We start from the raw sequence: 8,865 nt of genomic DNA, 5'->3' as shown, positions 1-8,865 counted from the left end.
TTTACCATTTCATGTGAAATGTAGAAAATTTACTTCCATTTAGTTCTCTTTATCACCTGTATTTTTAAAACATAAGTTTCTTACATTATTTCTTTGCATATATTGAGAGCCACATCAGATAGTAGTATAGTGTTTGCTTCAACCATCAACTATGATTTAAGAAATTCATGAGCAAGATACGTTTATTATATTTTCGTACCAATTTTTATACATTTTCATATTCTTCTTTGATTTCTGAAGATCCAAGTGTTCTACTGCTACCATTCCATTTATGTTTAAACAACTTGCTTTAGCCTTTCATTAAGGGTAGGTTTGCCAATTATAAATTCTCCTAAGTTTCCTTTGTCTGAGATTGTATTTATTTCCTCTTAATGCCTGATAGGTATTGCAACTGAATATTGACTTTGTGCTTTGCAATTTTGTTTGAGCATTTGAAAACTACTGTGCTACTTCCTTTGGCTTCAATGGTTTATATGAGAAATCAGTAGTCATAGAAACTGATATTCCCCCATAAGTAATACCTCATTTCTGTCTGAATACTTCCATGAGTTTAGTTTGTCCAGTTTCTGCATATCAGTTATGACTTTTTGTATGGATTTATTTAGGTTAATCCTATTCAGAGTATAGTAAACCCCTTGAATCTACAGATTTTTGTCATCCGCCAAATTGGGGAAGTTTGCACAATTTCTTTATGTACTTTTTAAAAAGTCTCATTCTCTCTCTCTCCTTGTTGAATTCTGAAGATAGGAATATTAATTATTTTCTCTACAGATTCCTGAGACCTTTTTTCCCCCCTCTATTTTCTTTGTGTTGTTCAATTTGAGTAAATTCTATTGATCTGTCCTCAAGTTTAATGACTCTCTTTTTTGTCATTTTCACTCTACTATTAGACCCATCTGGTGAGGTGTTTTCATTATTTAAATTTAATTTTGGCTGGTATATAAGTTTCATTATATTTATTTAGTAATTTTTATAACTTCTGTTTTTTGCTGATATTTTATCCTTTTTGATTTGTTTCAAGATGATCTGTAATTGATTGCTTAAGTATTTGCATGATGGCTTCTTTGAAACACTTGTGGCATGATTCCAATATGTCATCTTAGTCTTGACAGCTGTTGGCTGTCTTTTCTCACTAAAGTTGACATTTTCCTGATTCTTGGTATGGCGAGAAATTTTATTCAATTTTATCCTGAACTTTTTGTATATATTATAAAACTTTATCTTCTGTTTAATCTTTTAAATGTTTTCAAGTAGTCCTCTACTGAGGTGTTGCCCGAGACCTTGGGGGTGATGCTGTATGCTCATCTTCTACTGGGCTTCAACGATGCCACCCAGACAAAATGAGGCGTTAATTAATGGCAGCTTTCAGTGGATGAATCGGGTGGAGGTTTAGGTCCCTCCTTGTTTGCACTGATACCTTCACGGTAAATGTGGGACTCCAACTCTCACCACCTCTTTGCCTCTGAGTGGAGGTGTTATTAGATAAGGTCCCATCAGGGTCCCACTGCCATCAGGGCAGGTGAGGGTAAAAGGAGAATTTTGCCTAATGCAGCCTCCCAACACCCACATTCTCCTCATTAATGTTGCATGAAGCTGGAGGCCTAGCTCCTGTTGGTAAGTTAATTACTTTTTCAAGTCCATAAGTGAACTGTAATTTAGGTCATTATGTATTACTTTGAGCTTCAAAGTAAGTTATGGATTTTTCAATTGGCTGTAAATAAGTATAATATGGCAATATGTACTTCGTAAGTTCAGCATTTCAGGATTGATTTGAACTGAGGTATTTTAAACTGAGGTCTGAGGACAGGTGGAAGTGAAAAACTTGTTATTGTCTAGTATGCAGTAATATCAGGCAGTATCCATAATCCTCTGGATTTGGGGGCCATAAAAAGAGAGATGAAAGCTACTAATGGATAGTGATAGATATGCTGTTGTCATAACAATGTGCTCTTGTCATACGCTGTGAAGAAATGTCATGATTTGGAAATTTTAATTGAACTAGAAGCTAAACTACATCATGGAAAAATTTCAAAATACTCTTAAAGGATTAGAATCTGCCCCATCACAAATAGTTCCAGGCAATCATTAGTAAGACAATAAGGAGTGACACCAACTAAACAATCTAAACAGAGTGTTAGCTGGATCTCAGGAGTGGGGAGTGAACCATAGAGAAGTTGTGAGGCTTTGGGCATCTGGGCTAAAGTGCTTTACGGCAGGTATTTTGATCCAGAGAATTAATAGCTAGAACTGAGCAATTGCATGATATGTTAGCTTAGGATTGTTGGGCACACTGAACTTGATAGTCCTATAGTTTTTTTTTTTTAATTAACATAAAAATGGACACTACTTACCTTAAAGCTTGAAACTTATGCCTCACAACAAAGTATCAAAGAACTAAAACTCACCAGATCACTGCATCAGATGTGGGGGTAGGGGGGTGGGGGGAAGGGGTGAGGGGGTGGGGAGAAGCGGTGGCCCTCATTCATCATGATTACTTCCTTGACCCTCCCTAGTTCCTGTTTTCTTATACTCTGTTACATTTCTTCCCTACTATACAAACCCCTAGTTGTAGTCAGTCAGGAAGATGGATTTGAGGCTGAGTTCACATATTCTTGGCTGTGGCGCCCAATTAAAGCCTCTTCCTTGGCAATACTTGTCTCAGTGACTGGCTTTCTGTGGGGCGAGCAGCAGGACAGAGACCAAACCCCTGGTGTTTTGGTAATGAATTGAGGGAGACTTGAAACAAGTTTGTGAAGTAGACTGTTGTTTGCTGTGTGAATGGTTAACTCAGGTGGGTAGATTGTTTTGTCCAGTAAATTTATCTATAGAAAATTTCTGAAGCAAATCATAAAGTTACTTATTTCTTTATCCTTTTCTTTCTTAAACATATGCCTCCTGGAAAAAAAAAGAATGTTGATATAAGTTATATTATTCCTAAAATATATAATTTTATATATTTTATAAATAAAATATTTTATAAATAAAATAAATTTAAATATTTTATAAATAAAATAAATTTATATATTTTATAAATAAAATATCTCAGCCCCATTGACACAGATGGTCTCAGTTCTCAGTGCTCTTTTTTAGTCATTTTTCAGCTTATATTGATTTATGAATTGTCACTGGAGACCTGTTCAGTTCAAATTCATACTTGTTATGAATAGAATTGTGCCCTCCACATTCCTATGTTGAAGCTTCAACTTCCAGTATGCCTATAGTGAGAGATAGGACTTTTAAGGAGGTAATAAAGGCTAAGGGAAGTCCTAAGAGTGGGACCCTAATCCAGTAGATCTGTGTTCTTTATGAAAAAGAAGAACCAGCAGGGATCTCTGTCTCCCCTTCCACATATGCTCGGGGAAGGCCCTGAGGATACAGTGAGGGGTCAGTCATCTACAAACCAGAAGAGTAGCACCACGGGTAACCAACCACCCTGGCACCTTGCTCATGTCAGGCTCCATAATAGCAAGAAAATAACTTTCTGTTGTTTAAGACACAAAATCCATGCTATTTTCTTACGACAGCCCTAACAGATACCACTTTTGTTTGCAAAACCATTACGGTATGTCTGGTGTTGGTGGTAGTTATGTCAGCTGATACCAATACTAGATTTTCCTGTTGTTTTTGTTGAGCAACCATTTTTTCACTTATTTCACCAATCTGAGGTTATGCAACATTATTTTAAAATCTATTGTTAAATACACGAATACTGTAATATTAACAAATACAAAAAAAAAACCCAGAAATAATCAGAACTTTCTTCAACTTCCTATTCATAGACCTGGAGTTTCCAAATTAAACAAATGGGCAAACAGACAAGAGAAGATGTCATCCTGAATACAAAAAGCTCAAAGAAACAAATATAGGAGTGATATACTAATTTTATAATTTTTAAATTTATTTTATTGATCTTTCTAGGAATATTAAATATCTTGAAAAAATTACTAACATTGTAAATACCCATTTTCCCATTAAAAATGAAGAGTGTGATTCTTTGATAAGTGTCTAGGAATCCTCTATTTTGAACCAAAACCTAAAAAATCTCGTTAACTTCTCAGATGACATTTCTGTGGCCTTACTCACATTGCGGTCTAACTTCCTTGCTAGCTGGGATTGTCTCAATTTTCTATTGATTCTTATAGTATCAAGTGATTTTTAACAAATGGAACATCATCTGAAAATCTTCTTGAAAGGTTAAGTATGTGGATCAAAATTAGGCCTTTTTTTCTTTCTTGAATTAATTTTTCCAGTGACTTTATTTTCCCATAAGGAGGAAAGAGTAGGCCAAACTGTACCCTGAGTGATATCAGAAACCATCCCAAAGATACATATCAAGTTAAAAGTACAAAGAACTTCTTATTGATGAAAGCTTTGCACCACAAATTCAGTAAAGTCATTTGGGGCTCTTCAGTGACCTCTCTTGGCCAAAATACCTCCGTATCCACCATGGAGTTTTCAAATTCTAATGTTAATAATTATGATGTTGACTCAAAGGTACCCAAGTGTCAGATGAGAGAACATAAAGTAGAAAAATGAAATAGATGAAAATAGACGAAGGCTTAGATTTTTATATAGGGAAGCAGAAGATTCAACTACATAGCATTTCTTGTAAGTTCTATATACATAGTCAAGTATTAAATATATGGAATCTATTTTCTGTCCTGTTCTGACTGTTGCTCTCCCAAAGTCTCTTTGCAGAGTCTAATTTTTAGAAATGGCTTCTGAGTATTGTTTAGGAGGAGCCAGAAACCACTTTTCCATAGATGCGATGTCACAAGTAGCTTTAGATCTCTAGGTAACTGGCCTACGATATTATCTGCCATATAGAAAGTGAATTAGTGATTGAGCCCAATTACTGATTGCATTAGTCAGGGTTCTCCAGAGAAACAGAATCAGTGGGTTACACATGCATACACACACACATACACACATACACACAGAGATTGAGAGAGAGAGAGAGAGAGGAGAGAGAGAGAGAGAGAGAGAGAGAGAGAGAGGAGAAGGAATTGGTCTACAGCATTATGTAAGCTGTAAAGTCCCTGATTTGACTGCAGACAATCTGGAGGCCCAGAAGACCTGAAAATGTAGTTCCAGTCCAAAGGCTGGCAGGCTCGTGAATCAGAGCAAGGAAGAGCAGATGTTTCAGCCAATAGTTCAGAGACAAAACCACTTCCCAGCCCAAAGGTAGTCAGGTAGAAAGGAATTGTCTCTTATCTTTTTAAGGCAGGATCAATTTTTTTTTGCTCCTTTCAGGCCTTCAGTTCATCAGATGAGGGTCACTTCCATTAGGGAGGGCCACCTGCTTTACTAGGCCTATTGATTTAAATACTAAATTCATCCAAAAACATCTTCACAGAAATGAGCTTTGAGAAAGAGACATTTTCATCAATCTTTGTAAAATGTTTCCATTAATGTTGACAATAGCAGCCAATTTGTCATTGCTTGATTGGTAAATTTCATGAAGAATCTTTGCCAAGTTTGATTTGGGATTCTCTGACACAACTTACTAGCTTTCATGAAAGTTGCAGAGATTATTGTCATAGAGCTTTCAACCAAAATTTCCAATAACTCTTCAGATTCCAGAGTCAATAACTGATACTTTCTAATAACCTCTTGAACCTCTTCAAATATCTGACTTCTTAATATATTATGGGATCCAGGAGAGTTGGATCAGGAGCTTCCTACTTGTAGAAGATAAACTAGGGCATTTTCTTTTACCTAAATGTTATCCTTTTTTGTCTAGGCTTTTATGATAGACACCATCTTAAAAAGCATTAGAACATTTCACAGTTCATTAATATGTTGACCATTTTTAATTTGTTTCCTGCTGAGGCTAAAAACTCTTGTTTCCACAGCATTTCAAAACCTTGGACTGCTTCAAAGTCAGACTTGTTAATCTGTCTGTACTATAACTCTTTTATGTCTTCTCATTTGGCAGTTTGCTGTGAGTGAAATAGGTTTTGCCATATGGGCAACTTTTAATCAGGTTGGGGCTATAATAAATAAATAAATCTGTTAAGGCATATCTTGCCCGAGAATTTTCCATTTCAATCTTAAGATATGACCTGTCAACAAACATGATTAAATCTGGAATTTTTAAGGATTGCTAGTGTTTTGAGATAGTCAGTTCTCAGAGGAGAAAGTCACAGATCTCCTTTCTTAGGGTAAAAGAAGAAGAGGATCACAATTTGAAGTGTTGTCACAATTGATAGAAATGTACTGAGAATACAGTAATTCAATTCCTTAAGAGCTAAAACTGAATACTGAAAAATGTGAGCAAGAAGAATCGCACAGCCTAAGGTACCAGCGTCAAAGGCACTTTAAGATCTAGTCAATGGAGATCTTCACTTATTTGGGTGCTGCTGCTTAGACCTGGTGAGCAGGATTCCCTCTAGACATAAAGAAAGGCTGAAGTAAGAATCTAGTCTGTTAATATTCCTTTGAATTGAGTCAGAACAGCAAATGTTTGCCCAGATCACTCATGTACAAACAGGTGTAAAGATTTATGCTATTTAGAAACGTCCAGAGTGGGGAGACACTAAAGACTTAATTTTAAGTCACCAAATAACCTTCATATTTGGGCTCTGAGGAGAAGTTAAATTACCAAAACTTTGCAATGCCATTCATATGTGGTGAATATAAAGAAATTGGGTACCCTCTGGCTATAGTAGACAGTGAAATCTGGAAAATTCCAAATTGTTTCTTGCGCATTCAAGAAAAATTCTGAGTGTCTGATGATCTCTCAGAATGGAGGTATTTAATTGTTTGGGATTAATCATAGCCCATCTAATAAATCTTTTCCTGACAAAACTGGTCGCTTTATGTTTGGAATATGATATTTTTCCAATGTATAACTTAAAGGTAGAGTCACAGGTAAATTTACATTTAAGGTCCTGGTAGTCCTGGTTAGTAATCTTCGCCTCAGTGAGCATCTGAGGCTTCACTGTTCAGGTAAAATGTTGAATTTTATGGAAAAAGTCAAACAAGTCCTGATTCTCTTGATCTAAAGCAACTGAAGAAAGCAGTACAAAAATCTATAACGTTAAAATATTCAGCCTTAGGTAGCACTGAAGGTGAAATCGTAAATTATTTCCCTTATAGAAGGTCTTAAATTTCATGGAGATCTTTAAAACGTCATTTAAGTGGCAAAAATGCGGTTGGTGGAGGATTTGTTTTGGAGACTCCATCTGCATAGTAAACACCAAACTATAAAGAGAGCAGATGTCGGGGCACAGGAGCAAAGCTTCCCAGCGAGGTTCAGTGGTGGCAGTTATGGGCTCTGATGAACAGGTTATGTGATGAGGTTGCAGGACTGGTGTAGCACTCTCAGTAATAAGAACTTTGTAAGGTTCTCTTTTAATATTTAGATAAATTTCCCCTTGTGAGTTTCAGGGTGAAATATGAAACTGAACTTTGTTTTCTGCTTCATTAATCATCACCTGCGTCATTTTTTTCCTCTAAAAAACAAAAAGTTTTTTAGCTAGTATGGGGCAATTGTTTTGCTAATGTTCTTTTTTATTTGCTTACAGTATTCACAGATATTTTAATCAAGCATTTCCCTCCCCAGGTACTGAATGACTTAGATTGGATCATCTACTTGCTATCTTTGTAAGGCCATTAGTATATTGAGAAGGTGTTGTTATTTGGTTGCTTTTTGATCTTTGTTGTAAAATTCTATGAAAGTGTTCTGTGAAGACATTGGTAACAGGGCTCTATTATATTTCCATACAGTTTATATATTAAATACCCAATTTCTGGCTTCAGGTGTTTCTATAAAAGTAAGAAAGAGCTGGGGTTATGTTTGCGTCAGGAGCTACTTAGATGTTGCTATAAAGTTGTAAAAGGCCCTATCCTTAAAGCCTCTAAAGCATTTGGATTAGTGTCCAATTTGTACAAGAAGACTTTGGAAGTAGCCTCCAAAATATTGGCCACTACCTACAGCTTTTCCAAGTCTCTCTGACCTTCTCTGCAATTTCTCAGCGTTTTCTCACTTAGATGTTCCATCTTTTTGTCTTTTTCTTCCCTCCCTCCCCCACTTCCTTCCTTCCTTCCCCCCTCATTCCCCCCTTCCTTCCTTCCTTCCTCCCTGCTTCCTTCCTTCTCTCTCTCTTTCATGCCTACTAACATCTAAAATCATCGATATAGATCTGGAAGTCAGATATTATACGTTTCTAAGGATAATCCAAGTTTATCTGTATATATCTGTTTATCTTGTTTGTGTAACAGAAAGTTGTTGACATAAGCTTTGAGCCCTGAAAAACTCCCTGATAGACTTGGCCTGTTATAAAGAGATTTAAATATAAGGACCTGTTAAGCGTTAGGGATTCCTGGCTGTGTTGAAAGGAGGAAGTGGATTGGAAAAAAGGTAGAGGTAGAGGAAAAGTGACACACATAAGATTTAGGAAGATGGATAGTAAACTAAAGACCACTAATTTCAACTTGTCATTTGGCATAATTTTTAAAAATCATTTAAATATTTTACATCTTTATTTTATTTAAATGATTTTATAAGAAAGTGATTTTGGTATCTGAATTTCATTTGGGAGCTTTCTCATTTCAATAAAAATAATGCGGATTAATGAATATAATTGTATTCCCATTCTGTCCTAAGAGACCTCTCATCTGACAAATTTTATTTTTATCAAAAATTTTCCAGAGTAGCATTGTGTTGTTTAAAATATTCTTGGCCAGGCACTATGGCTCATGTCTATAATCTTAGCACTTTGGGAGGCTGAGGTGGACAAATTGCCTTAGCTCAGGAGTTTGAGACCAACCTGGGCGACATATGTCTCTACAAAAGGATAGAAAAATTAGCTGGGCGTGGTGTTGCACTCCTGTAGCCCCAGCTATTCGGGAGGCTAAGGT

This window comes from Sapajus apella, unplaced genomic scaffold, assembly GCF_009761245.1.
Source record: "Sapajus apella isolate SASKATOON/1434 unplaced genomic scaffold, GSC_monkey_1.0 scaffold54, whole genome shotgun sequence".
NCBI lineage: Eukaryota > Metazoa > Chordata > Mammalia > Primates > Cebidae > Sapajus > Sapajus apella.
The sequence above is the reverse complement of the archived record's forward strand: the minus strand, read 5'-3'. Positions refer to the sequence as shown.